At 37.8% G+C, this 17,635-nt stretch overlaps 1 long non-coding RNA gene across 2 annotated transcripts; it reads right to left on the bottom strand.

The window, feature by feature from the left end:
- Positions 1-1,792: 1,792 nt before the first annotated feature.
- LOC110934401 lies at positions 1,793-12,900 on the bottom strand. Of its 2 annotated transcripts, none has more exons than XR_002588305.2 (2): positions 12,827-12,900; positions 1,793-2,101 (listed from the first exon to the last, which is right to left on the bottom strand). It is a non-coding gene; the product is annotated as an uncharacterized LOC110934401 (long non-coding RNA). The 2 variants fall into 2 exon arrangements; XR_002588304.2 differs by lacking the exon at positions 12,827-12,900 and adding an exon at positions 2,255-2,287.
- Between the last annotated feature and the right edge of the window lie 4,735 nt (positions 12,901-17,635).

Here is a 17,635-nt window from a genome sequence, read left to right as displayed (position 1 = left end):
AGTAAACTAATATATAAAAGTGGTTATATATATATTTCTATAACTAGTTAATTAATAATTAAACAAATATTTTGCAATTTAAAATCGTTAATATAAACTAGTTAGTTGATTTGGAATGAGTTTTGGTTAATTAAAGTTATATCTCAGTTAGTACAGTTAGAGAAAACTAAAGGGCTAAAATGTAACTTTTAAAAGTTGAAACTTATAAGTAACAAAATTGAAACAGCGGAAATAGGAATCGAACCCGGGTCTCAACGTTACGAACAAACACAACATACCAACCGCTCCACCACTTCATCATATCTGGCTAACATCATTTCCTTTGTAATTTAATTAAACGAAAGTTTCGCTGATTGTTTCAAAGTTTGTCGCCCAAGAAAAACAGTTCTCTTGTTTCCTTTTCTTTCTCGCTGATTACTCGGGATATAAATCGATTACGCGTTTTCCTTTTTTAACAAATCATGAACCTAGACTTTATTATAATCTTTCATACAAATCAATCTCCAATCGTTTCCAAACTCACGAGGATTGTAAACAACTATATAAACCGAACCATTGTCACCGTTTTCACCCGCAATCGATCCTCTCGACACCCTTTCACTCACTCACAAACACCCTCTCTGTTCGACACTACCACTGCCGTCGCCGGAGACGAACGAAGCACACGACGGGATCGTTCCTTCGATGTGTTTCGGTATAATCCTTGTTTTCCTTGTTGTTTTGTTAGTCGCTTAACCAATTCTAACTACTGGTAATGTTCTAAAAATCGAGGATTTATAACTAACAGTTTCATTTTTGGTTCTTGATTAATGAAGAAGATAACTGATTTTGTTTGTTCTATTAATAAAAGATGAGGTTGGTGCTGGGAATTTGTTTCTGTTTTAGAAAAAGAAGTGATCGTAATATGCATAACTAACAGTTACACATGTTCTTTTTTTTTTTTTCTAAATTAAGAAGATGACAGATAGATTGAGTTTAAATGAAATCAAAATCGAAACCTTATGAAAACTGTTAATCTACTCTAGTGGGTTGGCGCTATTGTTGTGACGTAGAGGTCACGGGTTCGAAACCCTGGCGCGACCTTTTCGCTGTAACATACCTTTTTGTTATAAAACCTGTTTAAAAACATTATGAATGATATATGGAACTTAATGGTTGAATTTTACCATGCATTATTCAAAATTAAAGTCTACGTTTTTTTTTATAATGGAAGAAGATGACTTACTGTCAAAACCCATGCCACTTCATTTACTTATGGGATTTTCATATATTTTTACTGTTTAATCTAATCAAAACCCATGCCACTTAATTGAATATATATAGGTTTAAATATGGGGTAATATAAAGCACTAAATTTGGTATAATCTATAACTTTTAAAACCATTATCATTATTGTTCTTATATGACTACTATAAATAATACAAAGTCATTTATAAAATAAATCGTGTGTAATTAACGGATGTATTTTCCTTATGAGTTTTATCCTAAATTAATGATTTATTTAATTTAAGATTATGATTTACTAGGTTTTTACCCGGGATTGCTTCCCGGGCTCGGGAAACTTAGTTATATTAATTATTATTTGTTATTAATACGACCTCATTACATCAAAAACGCAACTGAATCACATGATTAACATCATTTTCACGTTTACTTCAATGCACAAGAAAGTTATTTATATTAATTATTAATGATTAACACATAACTAAAATTCTAGAAACAAATTGACATATTAATCTGTTGGCTATAAGCATTCTTACTGTCTTAAATATTTTATTAATGATTATTTTGAAACATAAGGAAAATAATAATGGATTTTGATAGACTATAACGTCAGTAAAGTACAATTTAACCAAGAAAACAGAGCCAAAGTATTTTTGAAGTACTTGAGTTCATGCTCAAATTTAAAAAGTTATTTATTGAAACCTACTCAACATAAACAACTAAAAATGATACATGCCAGAGTTGAATCGATTCAAATTATTGATTAGTGTCCTTGATAGATACCCATCGCTCCTCATCCAGATTAGACCTCAAAAGGTTGTATTTTACCAAATCTCCATCATCGGAATGTATATACCGGCATACATAATCCGGCTTCCTGCAAGAAAAGATTAAATTCACGGTAACTTCATGAGTTTCTGACCGAAAATTCTTGCATCAAAATTTTGTTACTTTGATCTTTTGAATCTTGAGATTAGTGGTTAATGTAAAATTAGAAAGAAAAAGAGTAGCTTGTTAAGTTGTCAACTACCTTATCTTGCCTGTACTTTGTTCGTATGACGGTAAGGGGAAATACTGTCGCTCAAATGCAAACCGTAGAGTGCAAAAACCGTAGAGTGCAAAAACTGTGTTCTTTAGATCAAATGCAAACCGTAGAGTGCAAAAACTGTGTTCTTCTATCATGAAACTTGACTTTGACCTTGATCACAGTTTGACCTTCACTAAAGTATATGCAACATTTTTTATTTGAATTTAGTTGATACCTGGAACAGAACTGTTTTTTCTAAGAATAAGATAAAAGTACTGATTTACTCTTTTCTCAACCTAAATTAGAGACTGGAAAACGTCATTTTGATCGTTTTATCTATTAACTTTTTTAAATGAGTAGGGTTCGCACAGAAAGTGTGTTTTTCCTAGAAAGTTTAGGAAGCGATCTGGTCCATCTGATTGGTGTGTTTAAGGGTTGAGATTAAATCAATGACAATCTTGTAATATTGGAGTTTAATTAATTGATTGTTTTAAATGAATATGAGCAATTTTGTCAAATGGCCGTTTTTTAAATCAATTAGATAACTGCAATCCCTACTTTCATGGGATTTCCCTCTCTCTCTCTCCATTATTGATTTGATTTTCTCTCTTTCTCTCTCCAATCCAACCCTAAACATAATAAAACCTGCGATCTCTACTCCCCCTTGCTGTTGGCGACGCAAAACAGGACCCCAAAAGCATTCAGATTTCGGTTCCAAGGCTTGTTGATACCCCTTTTCTTCACTAGGTATTCATATCTTGTGTTGTGATTAAAGTTCTTGAAGTGCATATACGTTTTCGGTCTTAATCTGCTTGTAACTTGGCTGTGTTTTTTCTGTTTTAATTGATGATTGTAGAGAGGCATGTAAAACACAGCGTCAAGAATCTGCTTGCTGTTAAAACACAGCGTCAAGAATCTGCTTGCTGTTAAAACACAGCGTCAAGAATCTGCTTGCTGTTAAAACACAGCGTCAAGAATCTGCTTGCTGTTAAAACACAGTGTCAAGAATCTGCTTTGTTAAAACACAGCGTCAAGAATCTGCTTGCTGTTAAAATACAATGGCCTGCTTGCTGTTAAAACACAATGTCAAGAATCTGCTTGCTGTTAAAACACAATATCAAGAATCCTCCAGCAAATCTGCTGACTTAAAACACAATCAGATTTGTTAAACTCCAGTATAAAAACAAACTGTTGTAAAACACATTATGATGTAATGTAATCATCAAAAAAACACAATGTGATGTAATGTGACATAGACAACAACATAAAACACATTTAGAGTGTTAAAATGCAAAATAACTGCTAAAACAAAACCTGATTATATATTGACTTCAGATTGTTAAAACACACTGACTTCAGCCTCTCTGACTGGTAAAACACATCACCAAGAACATGCTGATAGTTTCAGATAAACACATTGACTTGCATATTTGAATTCGAAAACAATAAAAATTCCGAAAATCATGGAATTTTAGTTAATGAAGATACATTCCAAAAATAAAATTAAAATGTGAAATTACATGATAGCCCTTCTACTTAAAATCCCTCTTTCGAAATGCACACCAAACATCTTTATTTTAGTGAGCGGGCATCACCTATCTAACTGTCACAACCCCCGGTCCCTATCTCCTGGAACGGGCGGCCGTGAGCCAGTTTCGGTGGTATCACATTTATTTATCCAATTTGGCAGCGGAAATTTTCATCAGGACCGTAGTTAGGAAATATTTAATCAGAGTAAACCACCATGTTTTATAACATTAAACATATGGGTAAAACCCAAGTTTTCAATACACACATTTCATAGGAATAAATCCTATTTATTGAATAAAAACATCCATTTTATTATTAGGTAACTTTATTGCCACTTTTCCAAGCCTCCAGTGCTGTCCAGCTGGCTTCTATTTGGCTTTCACATTTTGTTACCTGAAACGCGTTTTAAAAACATTTTTGTCAGTGGGAAATACTGGTGAGTGAATCCCAGTTTAATCAAGTTTAAATAAAATTCACAGTGAACAGTATTGAGGGCGATCCCGCAATTACATTTGTTTCCAAGTTATATCAATTATCACCCGTTGGTACTATCGACACCCGACTTGTGGAAATGTTACTCCTTAACCAGGTTGTAACCAATTTTGTATACAAAACCCCAACATACCCACGATAATTGTATTCTTACAAATATTCAATAACTGTCATTCGCATGGAAAAGTATGTAAGGTTTTGTAAAAACAGTTTACAAAAAGGAGATTACTCACATTGCTGTTTTAGGTTATTCTTTAGGGTTTCCTGGTGAATATCTATAATTTACACAAATGCACGTGTGTTAGTATAATAACCCATTTTAACATTAGTAATACCCTCCCCGAGACGGCATTCCAACGACTACGTCGGACAGAACCACGACAGCCGTTACGGAACCCTAGATCAATCGGGCAGCATATCTAATACGTCTCCAGGGGTTATAATACTTACATCGTAGCAGAACCTCGCTATTTTAAGGGGTATAATGCCCGCGTATAATTACTTCCTACAGAAATTGTGATTTGAGATTGAGAATGTGAGCGACGGAAAACGAACACTGATGCGATCTATTTATAGTTGTGAAATTGGACATCCAGGCGGCCCGCGTTCAATGAGCACAGGGCCTACGCGGCCCGCGTTGACCTCCGGTCAATGTGTAGCTCGTCCGGATCACCCTCTAGATTTGACACGCTCTCGACACGTGTCAGCTCAGGGCTGCGCCACCATTTAGGACGCTCGCGGCCCGCTTTAACTTAAGCGATCTTGTACGCGGCCCGCATGAACTTATGATTTCAGCGGAGTCTGGTTACATCCTTACACGGCCCGCGTTAAGTTGAGGTGAGGCCCTACGCGGCCCGCCTCAGCTTACTTTTTAGGGTTTTTATTTTATTTTATATATTATATTCTAATTTGGGCTCGGTTTTCACATACGGGGTGCATATAAAGACATATTGATATATTTAAAGATATATTAGGGTGTCAGAAATATTATGAGGGTGTCGGTTTTACCGAGGGTTGTTATATCCTCCCCACCTTGTTTTAGAGCTCGTCCTCGAGATCTACTGGAACAAGTGTGGATATTTCTTTTGCATTTCTGATTCAAGTTCCCATGTGTATTCAGATCCTCTTTTGGAGTCCCATTTCACTTTGACCAGAACTAATCTCTTATGCTTGAGATTCTTAATTTTTCTATCTTCAATTTGTAGAGGCCTTTCTACAAATTTGAGTTGTTCATTAACCTCTATATCTTTGAGAGGTACTACGAGTGATTCATCAGCTAGGCACTTTTTGAGATTAGATACATGAAATACATCATGTATTCCTGCCATTTCCTCTGGCAGTTGTAGCTGATAGGCTACAGGTCCTACTCTTTTAAGAATTTTGAAAGGTCCAATATACCTAGGACTAAGCTTTCCTCTTTTGATGAATCTTACTACTCCTTTCCAGGGAGAGACTTTTAATAATACTTTATCTCCTACTTGAAATTCTAATGGTTTGCGTCTGTTATCGGCATAGCTCTTTTGTCGATCACGTGCTGTTTTCAGTCGTTCCTTGACTTGAATAATTTTATCAGTTGTTTCCTGTACTATCTCAGGTCCAGATAATTGTTTTTCCCTAATTTCTGCCCAACAGACTGGGGTTCTGCACTTTCGTCCATAAAGTGCTTCGAATGGTGCAGCATTGATACTTGTGTGATAACTGTTATTATAAGAAAATTCTGTTAAAGGTAAGTGTTCGTCCCAATTACCTCCAAAATTAATTACACAAGCTCTAAGCATGTCCTCCATTGTCTGAATTGTTCTTTCGCTTTGCCCGTCTGTTTGAGAATGATAAGCTGTGCTTAGATTTAACCTGGTTCCCATTGCTTTTTGGAAACTTGACCAAAAATGAGAAGTAAAACGGCTATCTCTATCGGAAACAATTGATAAAGGAATGCCATGTAAAGAAACGATTTCATTTACATACAATTTGGCTAATTGTTCCATACTAAAGGTTTCCTTCATTGGTAAGAAATGAGCTGACTTGGTTAACCTATCTACAATCACCCAGATTGTATCATTACCTTTCCTTGTTTTAGGCAATTTGGTAACAAAATCCATTGTTATCAATTCCCATTTCCAAACTGGTATTTCTAATTGTTGTAACAAACCTGAGGGTTTCTAATGTTCAGCTTTAACTTGTGAGCAAGTTAAACATTTAGAAACATAAGCTGCTACATCCTTTTTCATTCCTATCCACCAGAAATTTTTCCTTAAATCCTGGTACATTTTATCACTTCCTGGATGCATCGTATATTTAGACTTATGGGCTTCTTCTAATATACGGTGACGTAAATTTCCTAATTTAGGTATCCACATTCTCTTTTTATGGAACTTCCAAATTCCATCTGTTCCTTGTTCTAATTCCTTAATCATTCCTTTTAATTTTTCAGTATCCTCCTTGATTACTGATTCTTGTGCTTTTCTAATCTGATTGTTTAAATCTACTTGTAGATTTAATTTAAGAGAACGTACCCTTTTTGGCTTTTCGTGATATTTTCGACTTAAAGCATCAGCCACTACATTGGCTTTTCCTGTATGATACTGGATATCACAATCATAATCACTAAGTAACTCCATCCATCGTCTCTGTCTCATATTCAGTTCTTTTTGCCCGAAGACATATCTTAAACTCTTATGATCTGTGAATATGGTAAACTTACTACCATAAAGATAATATCTCCAAATCTTAAGGGCAAAAATTATGGCTCCTAATTCCAAATCATGGGTTGAATAATTTTCTTCATGGCTCTTAAGCTGTCTAGATGCATAAGCTATAACCTTTTGACGTTGCATTAATACGCATCCATAACCTAACTTAGAAGCGTCACAAAAGACTACAAAGTCTTCAGTTCCTTCTGGTAACGCTAGTGTGGGTGTATGGGTTAATCTTTGCTTAAGGATTCTAAAGGCTTCTTCTTGTTTTGGTCCCCATTCAAACTTAACAGATTTACAGGTTAACTTAGTTAAAGGAATGGTTATTCTAGAAAAATCTTGGATAAATCTTCTATAATAACCGGCCAATCCTAAGAAACTTCTAACTTCAGTTGGTGACTCTGGGGTTTTCCATTTGGTAATTGCCTCGATTTTTGTTGGATCTACATGAATTCCTTCATGGTTAACTAAATGTCCGAGAAATTGTACTTGTTCTAACCAAAACTCACATTTTGAAAATTTAGCATAAAGCTTTTCCTTTCTCAATAAACTTAAAAGTAAGTTCAAGTGCTTTGCATGCTCCTCTTTACTTTTAGAGTAAATTAGAATATCATCTATGAAAACAATTATGAATTTATCCAAATATGGCTTACATATTCGGTTCATCATGTCCATAAATGCGGCTGGGGCATTGGTTAAACCAAATGGCATGACAGTAAATTCATAATGACCATACCTTGTTCTGAATGCGGTTTTAGGAATGTCCTCTTCCTGTACCTTTAATTGATGATATCCTGATCTTAAATCGATTTTCGAGAAAAATCGAGCTCCTTGAAGTTGATCAAACAAATCATCGATTCTCGGTAATGGATACCGATTCTTGATTCTTAATCGTGACTTTGTTCAATTCACGGTAGTCAATGCACATACGCATTGATCCGTCCTTCTTCTTGACAAATAAAATCGGTGCTCCCCATGGCGATGAACTTGGCTGTATAAATCCTTTCTCCAACAATTCATCTAATTGTTTCTTCAGTTCTTGCATTTCAGCGGGTGCCAAACGATAAGGTGCTTTGGCAATCGGTGCTGTCCCTGGCAACAGATGAATTCTGAATTCAACTTCCCTGTCTGGCGGTAGTCCTGGCAATTCTTCTGGAAAGACATCTGAAAATTGGGACACTACTGGAATGTCTTTTAACTCTTTTCCTTTAGTGTTAGTGATTATAGAAATCAAATACACTATAGATCCTTTCCTTATACAACTTGCAGTTTTCATCACAGAGATGAATTTAGTGGATCTAGATGGCTTATCTCCTTTGATTGTGATCTCTTCACCTCTTGGTGATTTTACTTGAATTACCTTTTTATCACATAAAATACTGGCTTTATTGGCTATTAACCAATCCATACCTAACACAACATCAAATCCAGCCAGATTTATTGGGTAAAGGTTTGCAATAAACTTTTGATTAAAAATTTCTATTCTTGCTTCCTACAAGATTTCAGAAATTCTAACGGTTTCTCCATTTGCGGTTTCTACCAAACATTCTTGTGGTAGTTTAGTTAATGATTGATTTAGGAGTTTGCAAAATGAAGTATTAATAAAACTTTGGTTTGCACCAGAGTCAAATAATACTTTCGCAAAAATATCATTAACTAAAAACGTACCAGCAATTACGTCTGGAATCATCCTGGCTTCATCTGCAGTTAAAACGAATGCTCTAGCATTTTTAGTATTCTTGTTGTTTGCAGCTGGAGTCAATTTTGGGCAGTTGGTCTTAATATAACCTTTTTCTCCACAGTTGTAGCACATTCCATTACTGGCTTTTCTTCTGCAATTTTCTTCCTTGTGTCCTGGCGCCTTACAGTAATTGCAGTAAGTAGAGCATTTTCCAGAATGCTTCTTCTTGCAGTTCCTGCAGTATGGTGCAGAGGTAGAACCTATATTTCTACGGTTGGAATTCCCAGAACGGAATTCTTGGGTAAGCCTTTGGGTTAGGTTTCTCCTCTGGTCTTCTTCTCTAGTACGGATTAACTCATCTGTCAAGGTATTGGCTAGTTCTACAGCTTCTTCTATAGTTTGGGGTCTAGCTGCCTTGACTACATGTCTAATCTCTCCAATTAATCCCCAGATATAACGGGAGATTAATACCGGTTCAGGTGACGCAAGGGTAGGTACTATCCTAGCATATTCAAAGAATGTGGTAGTGTAACCCTTACTATCTACCCCGGTCATTCTAAGATTCAGAAACTTATTTGCTATCTGTTCCTTTTCATTGGGAGGGCAGAATTTCCTTTCTACCATATTTTTAAATTCCTCCCATTCCATGTTATAAATCTTATCACTTCCTCTTGACTGGAGGATAATGTTCCACCATTCTAAGGCTGCGTTTTTAAACAGATTTGAAGCAAACATTATCTTATCTTCTTCAGCACATTTGCTTATTTTTAGAACAGCCTCAGTTTTCTCTATCCAGCGTAAGGCTGCAATGGGTCCTTCATTGCCCGAGAATTCTATTGGTTTACAGGACCAGAATTCTTTGTAAGAACAACCATATGGCATGGTTCTTCTTCTTTTGGGAATGGGCGCTTGAAGTACGAGTCCATTGTTCACGCTGTGTTCCGGTTCACTTGGTCGTTTACTGCTATGCTTACTTTTATTATTCGCTTCTTGAACCGTTTGAATAATAAATGGCATTGCATCTATAATTCCTTGTGCCACTATATGTTGAACGGCACTATTATCCATTTGGTTTCCATTGTTATTGTTGTCCGGATTCTCATTAACCACGTTAATGTTACTCTGGTTATCGTTATTCAGATTATCCTGATTTTCCTCGTCGGCCATCTGAATTTTAAACAATTTACCAAATATTAATATCACAATTAATATTTGAATGTAGCCAATCACATGACACGCACTTTTAACCAAAAGCGTCGAGCATTGCGACTTTTACTCTATTTATATAGTATGCATCATTACACACTAGTACTGAAATTTAAATTACAATACTGACTAAAATGTAAAGCTACAATACTAATAGTAGGCATCCGTATTGTTTTTTTTTTCTAACACATTCACACATATATTTTATTTTTTTATTATTATTATTACTATTACTACCGTTTCTGCCATCACCTTCACTGATATGGATTCATCCAAAAATCCATATTACGCTCATCGTATTTCCATACGAGGCGTTCTCCCACCTGTCGCATTCGATCACTGCTTTCTAAAATTTCCTCCCCAAAAGTCCTAAGTTCTTGGACATTTTCTGCACTCATTGGGGGTGCAGGTTCTAGGACTGGGTTTGGAAACTGGGGTACGGGTTCCTGATACGGAGGCATAGGGGCCTGGTACGGGTATGGATTCTCTAAAATTTCCCTAACATATGCATCACTAATATTGTAGGGATCTTGAGGATCTAACCCTGGGTAAGCTCCTAGGTTGGGCATTGGCACATTTTCCTGTATTGGGTTTTGTTGCACGTAATCCCTAACATCGTCCCACCAGGGGTCGTAATTGTTTGGGTCTAGGGGATCTGGTGCAGGTACCCTAGGTATCTCCTTCGGGTTGTAATCAGGCATTTCTATCTGGTTTTCTACTTCCATGGGTTGGTCAGGATTTTGTGGTTGGGGTGCTAGCATTTGTTCCAGGTTTGGGTCAGCAGCAGTGGTTGCTAAAATATGGATATTAGCGATACCCCTATTGAGCATGTCCTGATTATAAGCATCAGTCTCTCTTTTTGCTGCGGCTAACACTCGCTGTTCCTGCAACTTTTTCATTCTTTTCCTACGCTCGTGCGCTCCCATACTGAACCATCCCCTCTTTTTCTGAGGAAATGGCTCTTCAGACTGAGCCTTAAACACAAAGATTCCTTCTTCTGTGTCAGCAGAATACCCCGAGAGGGCAGGCTGAGAAGAGGAGGTGCCTTCGCTCCTAGGCGAACCAGACAGTTGACGATAGGCGTCAGAAGGTCCTTGGTCGCTCATACTGTAAACTAACAAATAGTCAGATAACACATAGCAAGAAATACAATTATACACGTACTTCCATAATTTATTTCCTAACACTTTGAATTTCGATGTCAGCAGAACACTTCTGTGGCTGAATTAGTGGCATAGCTCTGATACCACCTTCTGTCACAACCCCCGGTCCCTATCTCCTGGGAACGGGCGGCCGTGAGCCAGTTTCGGTGGTATCACATTTATTTATCCAATTTGGCAGCGGAAATTTTCATCAGGACCGTAGTTAGGAAATACTTAATCAGAGTAAACCACCATGTTTTATAACATTAAACATATGGGTAAAACCCAAGTTTTCAATACACACATTTCATAGGAATAAATCCTATTTATTGAATAAAAACATCCATTTTATTATTAGGTAACTTTATTGCCACTTTTCCAAGCCTCCAGTGCTGTCCAGCTGGCTTCTATTTGGCTTTCACATTTTGTTACCTGAAACGCGTTTTAAAAACATTTTTGTCAGTGGGAAATACTGGTGAGTGAATCCCAGTTTAATCAAGTTTAAATAAAATTCACAGTGAACAGTATTGAGGGTGATCCCGCAATTACATTTGTTTCCAAGTTATATCAATTATCACCCGTTGGTACTGTCGACACCCGACTTGTGGAAATGTTACTCCTTAACCAGGTTGTAACCAATTTTGTATACAAAACCCCAACATACCCACGATAATTGTATTCTTACAAATACTCAATAACTGTCATTCGCATGGAAAAGTATGTAAGGTTTTGTAAAAACAGTTTACAAAAAGGAGATTACTCACATTGCTGTTTTAGGTTATTCTTTAGGGTTTCCTGGTGAATATCTATAATTTACACAAATGCAAATGTGTTAGTATAATAACCCATTTTAACATTAGTAATACCCTCCCCGAGACGGCATTCCAACGACTACATCGGACAGAACCACGACAGCCGTTACGGAACCCTAGATCAATCGGGCAGCGTATCTAATACGTCTCCAGGGGTTATAATACTTACATCGTAGCAGAACCTCGCTATTTTAGGGGGTATAATGCCCGCGTATAATTACTTCCTACAGAAATTGTGATTTGAGATTGAGAATGTGAGCGACGGAAAACGAACACTGATGCGATCTATTTATAGTTGTGAAATTGGACATCCAGGCGGCCCGCGTTCAATGAGCACAGGGCCTACGCGGCCCGCGTTGACCTCCAGTCAATGCATAGCTCGTCCGGATCACCCTCTAGACTTGACACGCTCTCGACACGTGTCAGCTCAGGGCTGCGCCACCATTTAGGACGCTCGCGGCCCGCTTTAACTTAAGCGATCTTGTACGCGGCCCGCATGAACTTATGATTTCAGCGGAGTCTGGTTACATCCTTACACGGCCCACGTTAAGTTGAGGTGAGGCCCTACGTCAGCTTACTTTTTAGGGTTTTTATTTTATTTTATATATTATATTCTAATTTGGGCTCGGTTTTCACATATGGGGTGCATATAAAGACATATTGATATATTTAAAGATATATTAGGATGTCAGAAATATTATGAGGGTGTCGGTTTTACCGAGGGTTGTTATACTAACGCTCTTGTTCATTGTTTTTCTTGCATGTTTGGAAATAGCTAGTTATCTATATTTTCTAAAAAATATTCATGCTTTATATAAAAGATTCTTCCTTTTTTATAAAATAATCATCTTTTATATTAAAGATTCATCTTTTCTACAAAAGGTTTATCTTTTCCATGATAATTTTATCTTTTCCACAAAAGGTTCATCCTTTCAACAAAAAGATTCATCTTTAGACTAATCATTTCTCTATTTTCAGTTGGTGGTGGCCAGTCATGAAATTGTACGATGAATACTTACCCTTTATTACTTGTTTTAACAGCCACCCAAAACTGGAACAGCCTGACAAAATCGCACCGGAGAAATAGTCCAATAGCTCTTTTGAAGAAGCATACCGTGTCAAAAAGATAAAATTTGTAAGATGAGCAATCTGAAGGTAGTATAAGTGATCTGCAGAAACTAAAGCCCTTAAATTTAATCAACAAAATCCTTAAACAAAAAGATTAGAACATACCCAAATCAGATTTCTTGAAAAAGATCAAAGCCCCAACAGAAAAACTCAAAAGATTAACATCCTACATGAACTAACAGAAAAACTCAAAAGTTAAACCACTGTTGCAACTCAACAGTGGTTTAACTCACTATTTTAACCCAACAGTGGTTTCAACCATTGTTTTAACCCAACAGAGGTTTAACTCACTGTTTTAACCCGACAGTGGTTTCAACCTAACAGCAGTTTAACTCACTGTTTTAACCCAACAGTGGTTTGAACCACTGCTTTAACAACAGTGTTTTGACTCAACAGTGTTTTAAAACACTGTTTTTAACCCAACAGTGGCTTGAAACACTGTTTTAACCCAACAGTGGCTTGAAACACTATTTTAACCCAAAAGTGGTTTCAAACCACTACTTTAACAATAGTGTTTTAACCCAAAAGTGGTTTGAAACACTGTTTTAAACCAAGAGTGGTTTCAAACCACTGCTTTAACAACAGTGTTTTAACCCAAAAGTGGCTTGAAACACTGTTTTAACCCAACAGTTGCTTGAAACATTGTTTGAAGCCAACGGTGCTTTCAACCCTTGTTTTAACCCAACAGTGGTTTAAAACTCTATTTTAACCCAAAAGTGGTTTCAAACCACCGGTTTAAAACTCTTTTTAACCCAAAAGTGGTTTCAACCAGACTCGAACCCATTTTGACCCATTATCCGACTCGAACCCATTTTGACAACATCGCCTCTACCTTTACAAATGTAAGCGGGCTGAATAAGCAAAGGATATTGATCCATATGTTTGGTTAAAGTTGAAAATTTATAATTAAAGTAAAAAAAAAAATGTAGTGTACCCATGCTTGTTATTTTACGACCACTGCCTTCCCTCGCTTTCTTTTCTTCCTCTTCCTTCTTGAGAACTTGATCATATAAAAGTAATTATTAGTTATTACATAAAGGTTTCATATGATCAGGTATGAAATAACAATAGATGACAATTAGAATATGAGCAAATCTTAAATGACACTTACGGGCAATATTTTCTTTAACACGCTGACGCCTTACCTCCAGCATATCTATCTCCTGAAAACAACATGATAAATTTTGTCAACAAATAATAAAGCAAATCCACAGTACATCTTCATAGACAAATAGATGAAACTCACCAGTAAAGTTAAATAACTTGTTCGGTTTACACGGTTAGTTCATGTCACACCCCAACCGATGGCGGAATCATCGGGGCATGGCACTGAGCGAAACAGATTGTTCAAGGAAATTCCATAACAACTATTATTACCGAATAGTTTAAATATCACGTCCCATACCGTGACCCATAAGATAAATTTAGTTATTACAGACATAGGTATCCTTCAAACAAAACATGTTCCGACAACTCAGATTTAAGTACATAAATATAAATTGTCTTGGTTTCTAGACTCTTTCCTAGCCTCGATTTCACAGCAGATAGAGCAAGTAAGCATCCTAAACACCTGTCACATACGTTAAAATAAAGTCAATACATATAATGTAAAGGTGAGCATACAAGTTTGATAATAGCATATAGAGTTTGAATAGTTTACGCATAACCAGCACGTACACAGAGGAAAACGAAGCATGTTATTTATCGACATGGACCTATCGATACCAATGACTGCGGGTTGACCGTCCGAGACGGTTCGCAATACATGATTACCTCCGTAATCCATGCAAGTAATTGTCCTTAACAACCCCCGTGTGAACGGGTGCTGAGTCCAAACTATAGTACTATGTCGTTAAGGCAGGTAGACAGCATTCCACGTGTAAACACAATCAACAAGCATTCATTAAGTCACGTAATACATGCATATTGGTTAGCGTTCAAGTAGTTTGAGTAGTGTAATCGTTTGTGTTTTGATATAAGCAACGTATGTAACACCCAAAAGTGCTAAAAGCAAAAAGGAATCGAGTATACTCACAGTGATCAGTTATGGATTGAAGGGAGCGCTGAGAGTAGGGTTAGCCTGAATAGTTCGATAACATAACAATGAGTAACGTGGAAAAACAGACAAGTGTGAATGGATCGAATAGGCTGGTCGATCGAACGGCAGGTTCGATCGAACGGGCTGTTCGATCGGCTGGTATGTCCGTTCGGACAGTCCTGTTCGATCGGCCGGTAGGCTCGATCGGCTGGGCCATTCGAGTGGATTGTTTCTTCCTCTGGTGTGCTTGTGTTTGAGGATTTGAACTTTTGAAGTTTTCGTTGTAGTATATGAGAACACTAAAATGTCCTTACTTTTCAGGTCGATCGATCGAACGGTCCGTTCGATCGGCCGGCTTAACCGATCGGCTGGGAACCTTAGAAGTGATTCTCAACAGGATGTCGCTCGATCGAACAGGCTGTTCGATCGGCTGACATTCTTTACTACGAACGAGTTGTAAAATCAATCAAGTGTTGAAGCATAGTATCTCATGATCCGAAGAGTAATGTTTACCAATCGAGTAGCATACTCGATCGAACATATCGTCAATACCATACCTCAGGAAGTTTGAAAAGTGAGACGCCATGTGCTAGCCGATCGGCTGGCCCGGTCGATCGGCTGGCATGTCCGATCGGCTGGGCTGTTCGAACAGCCTAGCCGTTCGGCCAACAAGTCTGACCTGGTCGGCCTTTCGTCTAACTCTTGGCTGTTTAATTACTTGTTGTCATATCGAGGTAGTTTGATAACGAGTTGAACTATGATATCCTCCGTTCCTACTCATTTCTTTGGCTCAGACAGGAATCACCCAAGTCTGGCCGGTGAACGGTTCGGAACGTCGGTTTAGAGTTTAACCCATCGTCAGTGAACGCTGTATGTAGAATCCGAATCTTAAACCTCTCAACTGTTAGAATGATTAGTTAGCCGGTTCAAGCTCCGTTTCTACCGGTTTTAAGGTTTTGAGTGTAAAAGGTTGAAGAAAGTTGGAAATTATTCATAAAAATGTTAAGATTCTTACAAATCTTAGTGTGTTTATGTGGAAACCGGTCAGATCTAGGCTATTCATGGTTGAATGAGGCCAAAGTTTGGTGTTCTTCAAGAACACCATGATGACATCACCCAAAAACACTTAGATCTTGGTGATTTCAGGGTTAGAAATCAAGTTTTGAAAGATAGAAAGGTGTAGAATCATGCAATGATCAAAAATGTACAAGAATTAGAGTGAAAACTGACCGAAGTTGAGAGAAATCTGAGAAAAGGTGAAGTCGAAGGCTGGTTCGGTCAGAGCTTTCCAAAAATAGAAAGTGTGACAATGACAGCCCTATTTATAGGCCCCAAAAGAGGAAAGTGGTAGCCGATCGGCCAGGAGCTCCGATCGAATGGGCTGCTCGATCGGCTAGGAAGATGCTAGCCGATCGACTGGCCTGTTCGACCAGGATGCCTCCTGTTCGATCTGCGACCCACTTTGAGCGTTTCGGACGATTTTCGATGTTTCGATTTCGATGGACGATGATACGAATACGATAGAGTTCCTACTCAAATTACTTTCAGTCTCAACCACTATATCTAACATACAATCTTCTACAAGTCACGTTTCGATGTCGGTTTCGATTGATTCGCTTGAATACCACACCAAACATATAAGTAAACACGCACAAGTAACACATAAGGCACACACACACGTAATACAATACCAGAGTTCACATAATTCGAGTCTCGAGTTTGATTGATGAATCGATTAGCTTGATTATTGATTGATTAACTTTATCGCATTGTTACTTTCTACTATTCACAGTCGTAAATCGGTCGCATTGATTAAACATTCGATCATTTCGATTCTTTCTGATTACAACACTTACTCCACATAATACAAAAAGTAAAAAGAAACATCAGCAGTCAAAGAAGTCAAAGTTGACTCGGACTTTGACTTTGACTTTGACATTCGAAAACACGGGGTGTTACAGCCTTCCCTTGTTTAGGGAATTTCGTCCCGAAATTAGGTCGAAGGCTACACAACGCCGTGATTTACCAATTTGATGCTTCAGATCTATTTAAACAACTGCGGGTACTTGGCCTTCATGTTGCTTTCGAGTTCCCAAGTGAACTCCGCGCCTCGTTTGCCCTCCCATCGGACCTTCACGATAGGGATGCGTGAGCGTCTGAGTTGCTTGGTTTGGCGATCCATGATTTCGACAGGCTTTTCCACGAAGTGTAAGGTTTCGTTGACCTGAAGATCGTCGAGTGGTATGATTAGGTCATGATCAGCAAGGCATTTTCGGAGGGTAGAGACGTGGAAAGTCGGGTGGACATTACTGAGTTCCTCCGGTAGTTCGAGTCTGTAGGCAACTTTTCCGATCCTTTCCAGAATCCTAAAAGGTCCAACATATCGAGGCGCGAGTTTCCCTTTCTTGCCGAATCTGACTACACCCTTCCAAGGGGATACCTTTAGGAGTACGTAGTCGCCAACGTCAAATTCAAGGGGCTTGCGTCTTCTATCGGCGTAACTTTTCTGTTTGTTCTGAGCTTTTACCAAGCTGTCTCGAATCTGGTGGATCTTGTCAGTCGTTTCTTGTAGAATCTCGGGACCGGTTAGTTGCGAGTGACCGATCTTGTGCCACACAATAGGCGATCGACATCTTCTACCATACAAAGCCTCGAAAGGTGC

Source organism: Helianthus annuus, chromosome 4 (genome assembly GCF_002127325.2).
Source record: "Helianthus annuus cultivar XRQ/B chromosome 4, HanXRQr2.0-SUNRISE, whole genome shotgun sequence".
Classification (NCBI taxonomy): Eukaryota; Viridiplantae; Streptophyta; class Magnoliopsida; order Asterales; family Asteraceae; genus Helianthus; species Helianthus annuus.
This window is presented reverse-complemented; position numbering and strand designations above follow the sequence as displayed.